We start from the raw sequence: 13,597 nt of genomic DNA, 5'->3' as shown, positions 1-13,597 counted from the left end.
TTTAAATATTCATTTAGCCACATACATGCAAAGAAAGATACGTCGATTATATTATTAAAAGATTATTCAATCTTTTTAAAATATGAAACTTAGAAAAATGGAGTTTTAAGTTATGTGTTATTATTTAAATTGCTATTTTAGTATTTTAATTTATTAGTTAGATAATTTGAAAATTAATGATATTTTATAACAATAAAATAATTGTCATGTTATATATGTTTTTGTTTTTACTAATAAAATTTTTTGAATTTGTGACTGGTCTCAAGAATCCTTGTCCAAAATTTAATCGCATTTAGCTCTTCATTAATCTAATTGTTTGCTTCTTAATAATTTTAGAGGATCATTATCCTAATCTTTCAATTGAAATAGTTTTAGAGCACAAATCATGGAGATACTTTCCATTTCAATAGATCATCAAGCTTATTACATATTGATTTACACATCAGATTTTCTTCCAACATAGGATGCAAACTCTTGAGAAACAAAAACACACATCAATCTTTCATTTTTTTTATATATAAATTACCCTGTGCTTCTCACAAGCACTTAATTAAATAATAATATTAAAATTAAAATAATATTTTTTAATTATTTAAAAATACTTTTTTAATTTTAAAAAAAATATTCTCACAACCTTAATAATACTTAATTTTAAAATATTGTCAAAGTTATATATAACTACTATAATCACTCTAATGATCATCATCGTAGACTTCACCAGGTATTAAAAATAAAAAAAACAAAGGCTAAAACGCATCAAATGTAAGTTGATCACTGGGTTAAGCGAAAAGCACACTTATTTAGATAGGAATTAGATCTAGATGGAGGAAAATAATAATTAATACGTTGCATATATATGAATTAATCAACTTGTATACCGTAGATGGTTATGACGATAGTTGAAGAAATTTGACGTGATATGAAATTTTCAGCAATGTAATCGCCTATTGGAACGGCTGTTAAGTCCATTATTTACCCGGTGCCAATCCTCTTTTACTAATTAGAGATATTATATGGTCTTTTTGCCGTCATATTTTAATAATAATAATAATAATTAGCTGTTTTAGTTTTGCGATGTCGTCGTTGCAGAGTAATAGCAGGTATAAATGTAGGGTTTTCAGAAGAAAAAAAAAATGTATAATTAATTTTATATAAAATTAATAATTAATAATCTTTAGATGGCAATCAACTATCAACTTTATATAAATTTAATTGTATCTAAATTTTACAGTTAAGATATAAAGTAAGCATTTAGAGATTAGTTATTATTTTTATTCTTAAAATAGATGTTAACTAAATCCATAGAGCAATCGCATATATAAGAGCTGGCTGAGTGTAGTAGCTACCGATCCCGATCCAAATAATCTTACTTGAACAAATTGCTACGTTTTTATTTTATATGCAAAATTTTGAAAGGAATATACCCTTTTTAATTTTGTTGTGTCAAAAGAGGCTAATTTTTTTGTTATAAAGTAGAGAAATAGTGATATATTTTAATATTGTAATTTTTGGTATTTTTTAAAATTATGAAAAATATATAAATTGAAGGGTTCAATTTCTGTATTTCAAATTTTTTAATTTTTTAAAACAAATCGTACGGTCTGATTTGTGTACTTCTTATAAATTGGACGGTCTAATTTCTGTACCACTACAAATCATACAGTCCGATTTGTGTAACTCTAGAAATTAGACGGTCCGATTTTTGTACCTCTAATAAATTAGATAATTCAATTTCTATTTCTCTAATTAAACGATTCTATATTTAAATACAACACCCTAACAATTTACATTTTAAAAAAACATCACTACCACTCTAATATTAAAAATAAAAATTTCGTGTCAAGAAACTAAGGCAAACGAAAAATTGGCATATGATTATTCATCATTGTGAGGCTGTGGTAGTTGGCAGAAGACTCTCACAAATTACCCCATAGACCCGTTGGCAAAGACAGCGACCAGTTTTCTGACCAATAATATTTATATAATATTAGAAAGTCATAGAATAATAATGAGAGATTTACGAGTATGCTTTACTATTGGTTCTTTTGAAATAATAGTGATAGAAATTTCATTTTATGTAGTTATTAGTCTAATATATAAGATCATTTTTTATATATATTTAAATAGGTTCTCGAAGAAGTTTGTATCAAACGTTTTCGTCTTCCAAAAATATTATTACATTGAAATCTTTTAATTTTACAAAAATAAAATAAATATTTTTTTAGTCAAATTTATTATTTTTATTTGAATAAATAAATTTTTAAAAATATAATATATTTGGGTATATATACTCATAAATTTATTAGTTTTAGTAAATATTTGATCAATTTAAAATTTTAAATATTAAATATAAATTCTTAATTCAAAATTACAAATCTTAATAGTATAAAAAATGAAATATTTGATCTAAAATATATTAACTAAAATTAACCAAAAATATTGATCTCCTAATAATTTTTTATATACTTGCATAGTTGCATTCATTCATCTATATGAGCAAAAAGTGACTGGTTGATTTTTATATATACTATATTATTTTAAAAGAAATTTGGCCTATTAAATCATACTTAATTAAATATTAATATATATAATAATATATTTCTTGATTGAATGAAACAATTGTTTCTGCTGCCCATATATCCCACAGCTGAATGCAACTTTTTTCATTAAAGGCCATTCATGAACCATACCAGTGATTTAGATACTACTAATAATAAATTAGTAATGTCATGAGATCATAAGAATAATGTGGAAGCAAGGAGTGATTTAAAGGAGAAAATAGCAGTAATAAGAAACTGTGAGCAGGTGAAAGGGTCCCACAAAATAAAGGGTCAAGTCAACAAGGTTCCCGGGAGAAGCGTGGATCTAAATTGAATAGATGAAAAGTAGTGGGGCCCATGCAGAGACTAAGTTACTTGGCCACCCAGTCTTCGGTCATCCCACGCACCACCCACATGATCGTGATCATTCACAAGACACACACACCCATGGCCGTCAAATTCGTTGACTTGTCTTTCTTTTTAGCTTTCTTCTCTTCAGTCTCTCTTCTTTTCTTGACTTTGTATTTTGTGTGTCTTTTAATATTATATTTTAAAAAAAAGCACAAAATAAAGTTGTATATGCCCATCATATTTTGTAGGACTATGAAACACACTATTTGTAGTAATTCACACTGTTACATGATGCATTGTTTGCTGAATTTTTGTATTATTAAATAATTATAAAAGATCACGTTGTCTAAGAACAAAAATCTAACAATTCTTCAAATAATTTTTAAAATAATTAAGTTACATACATTTAATTTTTAATATGGGGTAGTAGAATAAATTGCAAAATATTAGATCACTTTAATAATACTATGTACAAGTCTAAATTTTATAATTTTTTTATACGTATAAGACATGCAATACTCATTTCTAAAATTAATTTTTAAAATAAATTAAATTCAATTAATTTCTAAAATTTATATACTATATGAGTGTCATAATGTATACAACATTAAAAAAGAATATTACTAAAGATAACACAAACATCATTATCTAAACTGCATCCATACTTCTGAGTAAGATATAAATGGATGGTAATTAAAGTGAAGAGAGGAAGGTAATTAAGAGGGGCCGGGGGAGGGTGGGAAAGGGTTCATTTGATCACGTGGATAACTGGATATGGGCGTGTGATACCGGGGGCGGTGGCAGCTGCATATCTTTCTTCCATTATGAAATGAGTTAAGTTAGTCAAACCCTTTCTTCACGAAACATAGACGAAACATCCCCCACGTCTATGCTTCTCCATCCCTTTTTCTTTTCCTTCATAAAATAAAAAAGAAAATGGAAAAAAGCACTGTATACTGTATATTGTGGTCATGGTCGGGTGCCCATTTTTATCATTTCATTGCCTTTCCCTCATTGACCGGAAATTCATTGCCTCAAAATCCAATAACCCCTGCTACAATACTGTTTTTATTTCTTATTAATTTTATTTACTAATATTGATTTATATTTGGAAATATAGGGAGATACATTATAATCCCTAGACTTTATTTTATGTATATGATAAATAAATACTAATTAACAATTGCATGGATAGGGTAATACAGTAATGATGGAGAAAAACGGTGGGCGTAATTGTAATTTGAGTAGGTGGATACGGACATTTTCCACGGTGACGCACCATCTGACGCAACATGTTGGGATTGGGAAAAAGATGAATCAAATCCCATAGAAATAGAATTCTGAATTTCTCACTTGGTTTACGCTCCCCAACCCCAACCCCTTACCCTTTTCTTTTATATACCCCATCCCATAGCACTGGGAAAAGACTTCACACACTTTACAAAAATCTTTCTCTCTCTCTCAACTCTCAACTCAACCTTCTCTTTCAATTCTATATCTCTCTGTCTTTCTATTCTTGTTATAATTATATGGACAAGGGATGGGGTCTCACCCTTGAAACTTGTTCCTCTCCAACCATCCCATTCTTTCATTCTTCTTCGGCTGCTGCTTCTTCTTCTTCTTCACATAAGAATAAGATGTTTCCGCTGTTGGGATTCCCCGTCAACCTTACTCGCCCTGCCGATGATCATAACAACGATGACAGTAACCGCAAGGTGGTTGTTGACTTCTTCTCCGATAACAGGAACAAGGCACAAGAGCAGCAGCATGTTAAGCCCAACATCTCCGTCAAGAAGGAGATTCCCCACCATGATGATATACCTTCGTCCGCCACAGTTTATGTAATTAATTAATTAACATAGTTTTTTCTTTTTTCCCATCTAATTAAGATAATTAATTATGTGGTAATAACAATTGTGTGTTAATTATATGATCTCAGACGGGTTTGCAACTGCTTACTGCCAACACTGGAAGCGATGAATCTACGGTGGATGATGGTGGAGTAGTATCATCAGATGGTGAAGATAAGAAAGCCAAGGCAATTGAGGTACGTACCTGTTGCTACTAATTAGTAATTAGCAAGATAATTGATAATTGTGAATTGAGAATGATATTTAATTTGATTATGATGATCAGCTAGCGATGTTGCAAGTGGAGCTTGAACGCATGAACAACAGCAACAAGAACAAGTAGATGATGAGGTTGTTGAAGGAAAAGTAGTAGTGGGAGGGGAAGCCAGACAGTTGCTTGATGTAGGAAACGATCAAGCATCAGATTCTTCTTCTGATGAAAGAACACGATCCAGCACACCTCACGCCCAAGTTGGAATCAGGAATAATAGCAATGGAAAGAACGAGAGGGAAGACAGTCCAGATTCACAATCACAAGCTTGGGGTCCCGCTCCCAACAAGCTCCAAAAACCCAACCCCACCATGGACCAATCCTCTTCTGAAGCCACCATGAGAAAAGCCCGTGTCTCGGTCCGTGCTCGCTCAGAAGCTCCCATGGTATCTATCTCTCTCTCTCTCTCTCTCTCTTTTCTTCATATGGATCAACCAATTAACTAACTTATCTGACTCAACTTAATTAATCTCTCTATTATTTCAGATCAGTGATGGATGCCAGTGGAGAAAATATGGACAAAAAATGGCAAAGGGAAATCCATGTCCTCGAGCTTATTACAGATGCACTATGGCAGTTGGTTGCCCAGTTCGCAAACAAGTCAGTTCCTAATTAACATAATCAATCCATTAATTACGATTTCATTATTCCCCATAATGTAATTAATAATAATAATAATCTTCCCCATATAGGTTCAACGTTGTGCTGAGGACAGAACTATTTTGGTAACTACATATGAAGGAACACACAGCCATCCGCTGCCACCGGCAGCCATGGCCATGGCATCAACCACCACAGCAGCTGCCACCATGTTACTATCAGGTTCCATGTCAAGTGCAGATGGAATCATGAACCCAAACCTCCTAGCAAGAGCTATTTTTCCATCGTGCTCTACTTCTACTTCTTCAAGCATGGCAACACTCTCAGCTTCGGCACCATTCCCAACTGTCACATTGGACCTCACACAAAACCCATCATCATCAAATAATACTAATAATACTTCCACTCCTCCAATAAGGCATCATCATCCTCTTAATGCTGTCCCTTTGTTCCAGCTACCCAATTTCCAAGGCCACCCCCAGAACTTTGGGACTCAAGCCCTATATAATCAATCAAAATTCTCCGGTCTTCAATTGTCTCAACAAGTTGCTGCCTCTTCCCAATTGGGAATCCAAGCTTCAAGGCCACCTTTGCAGCACAACCAACCACAACAACAGCCACCATCGCTGGCTGATTCCGTCACCGCAGCCATCACCACCGATCCTAACTTCACCGCCGCTATTGCAGCCGCCATCTCCTCCATCATCGGAGGTAACAATAATAATAATCAAGCAAACAGCACTGCGGACGGTAACAACAACAACAGCGGCAGCAATCCTAGTATGAGCAACAGGACAACAATTAGCAGCTTTTCGGGGAATTAAATCAAACTAAATCCCTTTGTGTTCTTTGGTTCTTTTTGTTAATTACTGTATAATTTTCTCTTTTTATGTACATGGGGAAAGGGGAAATGAAGTTATAAATTTATGTTCATATACTTTTTTGTCCATGTATTAGGGACGGATTAGCTAGGTGTATCATCATGGGCTGGGGATAAGGAAAAAAAAAAGCTTCATTCTTTTGTTTTATCTTTCAACTTTGAATAATTTTGTATTATATTCAAAATATTCAGAGTAAATAGACATAAGACTCGAAACAAAAAAAAATATGTATTATCTTTCTTTTATTTACTAGTTTATTTAATTTTTGCTTCGTTAGTGTCATCTTCCTCTAGCTCTTTTCTTATATCGGCCTTGATCCTTGGTGACAAATATGGAAAACAACTTAGATGTGACCAATTGCCTAAACAACAAAAAAGAAAAGGAATTTTCTTTTAAAAAGGGGAGAAGATGGTCAGATACAGCTTGAGCTAGCGAATGAAAAATGCGCGTTTGCAAATAAAATTGGGAATTTTCTAATAATTAGGTCAATTAATACGGCCACTGCTATTTGATATTGACACGTAATTGAGTGGTAGGAAGTAGTAATCCAAAGGTGGACTTAGCGAAGGGTAGGGTAGCTAGGGAGAAGGCTAGCGAGTTTCTTAGCAGCTTCGTGTGTTCTTGGGATACGTACTTGTAGTTTAGTAGTAATTAAGGGAGTGATTAGTACCAATATTAGTTGTATTAATTAAGTTAAGAATAAGGTCAACTTAATTAGGGGGTGGTGGATTTTGATTGGAGAAGGAAGGATACAAAATTTGACTTATGGTGCGGAGAAGGCGTCGCGTTCACGTTAGTGGCCACACTTTTAAAATGAGATTGGACCAATCGTGGGAGGGTATTTAGGAAGACATGTTACCTTGGGGTGCATGCAAAGGGGGTCGCACCGTACCTCATCCACCGTACAAATGGGTCTTCCTTGGCGCTTTCTTTTGACTCTATCCAAAACCAATATACAATAGGCCATTGGGCCAAGTGGGAAGGAAACATTCAATTATTCATGTTCCTTGTGAATAAGGGGGCATAGAAACACACTCATTTTGGACAAGGCATACATGTAACGGATTGGATTTTAGTAAGTTTATGATGAAAATCATACTCAAATTTTTAATCCGATTTTATCCGTCGATTTTCGAATCAAATTGGGTACGTAGTGCCTTAGTGGGATCTATATTATGATTTACTTATTCCGAAGGGAAAAGAAAATACAAGTATTTATGGTGAATCGGCAAATTGTGCTACTATATTTTTTTATTAGATAAATATATCCTTTATCAACAAAAAAGATTGATGTATCTAGATAAATGTTTTGTTCAAATACATCTTTTAATGAACTTAAAAAGTAAATATGTTTTTTTTTTTCAACTGACATTATAGATATATATTTTTTACTTTACTTACATTAGATACTTAAATTTATTACATTTTAGTGATAAACTCAAAACTATATCAGTGCTCTTGGGCACAAATTAGATACATCCTTGCAATAAAATCATATAGCATCATTACAAGCATGCCCATGCCTTCAAAAATATGTTTTTGGCCCCGGTCTATGCCATTTTTGGGGTCATGATCCTGGCCTATGCTTTAATTGTAATATAGTCATCTACTGGGCCAGCCCATATAAAAAGTCCAGAAACGAGGATGCTTTGGGCTTCACAGTCACATCTCAACATGCCTAAACTATTTAACAATGACATAGGTTAGAAAGCCTTTCATAACGTCCAAAAAAAAAGCCTTTCACTGTACCAAAAACAACAAATAGGGCCTATACATGTTTCTCTCCCACCCCAACCCACAAAAAGAAAAACTATAGTTAATTATTATTTAAATGAAATATTTTATCACTATTTTTTAATATCTAATTTCAAACCTGAGGATGACGCAATTTTGTTTCAATTATTACTAATTATGATAGCAAAAATTAAGATTTTACGTAAAATCAAAAGAAAAATAATAAAACATATAGAACATAAAATTATAATACGATTCAAATCATAAAATTATTTTTTTTGAAGAAATTAATTAACTTATTAAAAAGCGTACAAAAAAATTAAATAATTAAATTGAAAGTTTAGCTACTGCATGTGATAATCATAAATGATTTTGGGGCTCCTACTCATCCAAAATATTATCATACGATGAGAAAACGTGAGTTTGGTGTAAGTGCTACCACATTTGAAGGAAAAAATGGAAAAGGCATTGTAGATAGACATATACTGATTGGGTTTATGTGATTAATTCAATGAAGCTTTTCGGTATATAATGATAAAAATAGGCATCAATATGGTCGAAGACTTATTGAGATACATCTATCCCTTTTTGATGCCCATACGCTTGAGCAAATACTAATAATAATAATAATAATAATAATAATCACGGTGGTTTTGATTAGATTTTTATGGAAAATAAGGGTGGAATAAAGCATGCCATCAATGCTATGTTTTGTTTGATCATCCATGTTCTATTATATTTAGCGGCAACTACCAAATCATATGTATTGATTGAGTTTGCATTGCTTACTTCAGTTACTTGCACTTGCATAGCACTCCTCACTAGGGCTACCCTCTTTCCTTTTCTATCCAAATCCAGTTTATCTTTACATACATATATATGTTGTGACTTGTGACATTGCCTTTGCTTCTGGACAATGTCTTCCTCCATCCCCCTTCTACACTCCAAGCTTCTTATTTATTTATTTAAAATAATTTGCTTTTGTTTTCCCTTGTTGCCCACTCCTTTTTCTTCAAGCTCCCTTCTACACTTCTACACTTCTACTAGTATATATCCATATGGTTACTAATTACTACATACCCATATAATTTGGAACTTTATAATTTATTCTTATCTTCGTATAATCTTCTAATAAAAGCTATTACCGTCAAAGAAGTATATACTAAAATTCTGGAAATTAAAAGAAAAGAACATGATCAGACTCAACACGTTTATATTTTTAAAAAGTTTAATTACTTTAATTTGTTAGTCTATATAGTTTTATCAAATTTTTAATTAAATTTTTATAATTTAAAAGTAGTTAAATTTTTATATACTAGATATTTTTTAAATTAGCTCCTTATTAGTAGTCATCTTTAAAAAATAATGCATAATTATATAATATTATATTTGCTTATATAATATTACAAAATTATCCTATATCAAACATAAAAACAACTATTCTAATAATATTTTGTATCGTTTAACAAAGACGTTTAATAGTAGACTTAATTAAAAAAAAATTATCTAGCTAATTAGACTAAAGAATAATTATAAACTTTTAAATAAAATAACTTAATTAAAAGTTTGGTGAAATTATAAAACTCAATAAAATAATTAAATATTATTTTAAAAACAAATCAATAATATTTAGTTAACATAAAAAAGTAGCGTGGTGCTTGCATGCATATACTTTTCTTATTAGTTTTATAATATGTTGTTACTTAGCTTGTTAGGACAAAACTTGTAGATAGACTTAATGATTGAACTATTTTTCACTATGATAGTGGTCATAGTATTTAAAGTGTTTATTAATATAACTACAAAATTATCTAAAAAATAACATTAAAACAATATATTATTAATTGAGGATAAAATAATATTTTAACAAAACTTATGCCTTTTGATTATATATAGAGCCCCCTTTTAAATCTACATCACGCTGAATCATGTTTGACATTATCACGCAAATATTTGTCCTCTTTTTTTTTCTTCTTATGGAATATTTTCTCATTTATGAATTATCAGTTACTAACATTACTTATCATTATCATCATTAACCATTAATCATCATCATATATAACGTGTATATCGCTAAAGAAATAACGTTGAACATGTCTTTCTCTAAGCGATTCGATGGGATGAATGCAAAATTTTAAAATTAAATGTTGAAGTTGGCGTATGCGTGCAGGTGTATTAATGTGAATTTAACAATTAAAAATTATTATATAATAATTTAATATAATATGTTAAATTATTTATATAAAATTAATTATTAAATTAAATATACATTAAATTTATATTAAAATATAAAATATATATTAAAAATAAATAAAATAATAAATATATAATAATTAATTTAATAACTAATTTTTTATATGAACATAATATTTTATATTCGTTTAGATTGGAATAATAAATAAATAAAATAAAAATTAAATTGAGTTGGATTGAATTTGAAATAATAACTCAAAAGGGATTAAATTTATCACATTACATGCTAGTAGATAACTGAGTAACAATATATATAAAAACACGTTACACTACATATGATATGATACCATATTGTCAGTTAACCATATAAATCATACATATGAAAAACAAAACTTTTTTTTTTTGAAACATAGAAAGCTCAACACATTAAAGTGGAGTATAAAGTAAAGAAGAAGACACACAACGAGCTACCAATCAAACCAACACCTAACATCCCAGACCTATCAACAGCCTCCCCCAGAATCACCACCACGCCATTCTGTATAGCTCATCACCGTCTTTGTGTGGATTACCTCCAGGCTTGCTCTTGTATTCTTAAAGATTCGGGCATTCCGTTCTAACCAGATGTTCCAAATAACTGCAAAGAACACTGTCATCCACATCTGCTGCCCTTGTTGTTTATTATGCAAGCCATGCCAGCTTTCAAACATTTCCCTAATGGTTCCAGGGATCACCCACTCTCTACCTAGTGACCTCAACCACTTACACCACACCTGCCAAGCTACCTCACACCTAAGGAATAAATGCTCAGCAGATTCTAATTCCTTAGTACACATTACACACAAACTATCCCCCAGAATGTTGACTCCTATTTTACCCAGCCGCTCCTTGGTGTTAACTCGATCAACTAGCACAAACCACCCAAATAGCTCAATCCTCGGAGGAACAAAACCTTTCCAAACGGAGCTCGTGAAACTATAACTCGTTATTTCAGCCGAAAGAGTCTCCGCTTGTATAGCCTGTATCACCCCCATAAAACAGAACGGAACCTGACACAGTCCTGCCACATAACTCAGTTCCTCCCACCCCCCCCTCTTTGCCTCCCTCCCATGCGCCCCGTACACCAAACAAAAAGCACAGTAAAAGTTGGTCCTTGTTAAGATGCCTTCAACACACAGCCACCTCTCACCTTTATATCTGTGACGGACTTGAAACACTCCATCATCCCAAATTAATAACAGACCCCCCGCTGTTCCTACAGCTTCCACAAAATCCCAACCAGCATTACTAGATCCCCAAAGCCTTGCAACCTCATATTTAGTAATCACTTCTTTTTTTGTTTCAACCAACCCCAACATGTTCAATTTATATTTACTTTTCAAAGACTTCAGCATGCTCATTTTACCGTCCCCCCTCCACCCCCTAATATTCCAACTGCTCACAATCATTTAAATAAAGTTTTGCTCACCTTTTGTTTATTTTTTGGCCGACTCCTTCTCGCCTTTTCCTTCTGCTTCGCTAGCCTTCTCTTTGCCGCTATTTCCTCATTTTGTGCTTGTAGAATCGCCATAATGTCTTCTTCCTCATCGTATAAAACCGCTCCCGATTCCACAGCCAGTTCCCAGGTTGCTTGGTTTTCCTGGCTCTGTACTCCCTGCGTACCCATGTACTCCTCCCCTTCTACATGACCACCTAGGCCCAGCTCATTCCCTGCTCCACCCCCCGGGCGTCGCTTTTAGCAGCCACCCCCAGTATGTCTCCCTCTGTGTTGCCTTTAGCTTCTGAGGTCTTACAAGAAGAAAATAATGTAAATATTCCAAAACACAACTTACAGACTTGTTTAATTTCATGAGGATGTTTACAGTTCAAAATACAAAGTGATTATGTAAGTGTGTTGCACGTAAAGTTGTTACCAGACAATTTTTAGGGGTTTTAAAGTACCCGACCCGGCCTTGCCCCCAATGGAGAGAGATCCATGGACCGTTGCATGCAGTAGACTAGCCTGGCCCAGCCCACAGTCAACCTTCGCAGGCGTGTTTCGTACACAGTCAACCTCCCATCTACCCCCTGATTTGCTATTGGGCCAACTGAAGACCAGCCCACCCCTCTACAATAACCCACACACGCCCCAGCCTTGTAACACACCTGATGGGCCTCGTCATACATACCATAAGTACCAGCCCATTCCACATGATCTCCTCTCACACCTCCACAAACCTGCGTAACCGTATTCTCCGACTCCCCCTCATGAACCACCTCACACCCCTTAGAATCTGCTACTCCACCTTCCTTGGTACTATCTGAATCTGGTACAACCGTATCCTTTTTGAAATTCAAATACTCAACGTTCACATCATTCAAAAAGACATCAGAAGTTACTATTCTGCCCTCTCTTTGCGCAGCCTCTGTAAGCCTGTCGGAAACCAATTCTGCCGCCGGATCCCAGTTACCCACCCCCTTTTCCAGGGCCGTGCCAGCGGCGCCAGAAGCTGCATTCTCATCGTAGCCACTTCTGCTTCTCTCCATACTGACCGCAGCATCCTCCTGGCAGCCTACCTCCTTCACAAAAATCCCAAATGCTGTTTTCCCAACAACAATTTGCATCCATTCTCTGATTGCATCGAACACCCCCGTCTCAACTTGAATCCTTCCCACTGTGAAGGAGGCTTTTTCCCCGGTAATGAAGCACATTGCCCCACTGCTCTCCTATTTTCTTGAACGTTTCCGGCGACCATGCATGCAAAGGAATTCCGTAGCACTCCAGCCACGTTCTTCACGTTCCGATTCCTCCCAACGCGAGATCCTATGAAAGACTTGCAGCAAAGTATCCATCTTGAACGTAAACACACCCTCCGCATGCTGCACAGTATCAAATATTAACAGGACTTTGCACGCCCCGATCTCCCGGACATCCACAATTTGAGGTATATTTTTAGAGACCACCCTCTTCACTGAGCAGAGGTCCACTGGGTGCAATGTTTGTCCCACTAAACTCCTCGCCAACCATTCCATATTTGGTTCAACTATTGGCACATCAATTCTTTTCATATGTCCACTCCCCTTTGTGGCAGTCTGGTGTTCTCGCACTGGCTGTTCCCCAAAGGATTTGGCAGCCGCAACCCCGTTCCCATGATAAGACGCCCCTGCTACGCCGCCATTCTTACGTACGATTTCCTT

The 13,597-nt window shown here is 34.1% G+C and overlaps 1 pseudogene; it reads left to right on the top strand.

Annotated features, from left to right (window-relative positions):
* The first annotated feature begins 4,289 nt into the window (after nucleotides 1–4,289).
* On the top strand, nucleotides 4,290–6,769 carry LOC107482980 (probable WRKY transcription factor 31; annotated as a pseudogene).
* The last annotated feature ends 6,828 nt before the right edge of the window (nucleotides 6,770–13,597 follow it).

The sequence above is a fragment of the Arachis duranensis genome, chromosome 4, assembly GCF_000817695.3.
Source record: "Arachis duranensis cultivar V14167 chromosome 4, aradu.V14167.gnm2.J7QH, whole genome shotgun sequence".
NCBI lineage: Eukaryota > Viridiplantae > Streptophyta > Magnoliopsida > Fabales > Fabaceae > Arachis > Arachis duranensis.
The sequence above is the reverse complement of the archived record's forward strand: the minus strand, read 5'-3'. Positions and strand labels throughout refer to the sequence as shown.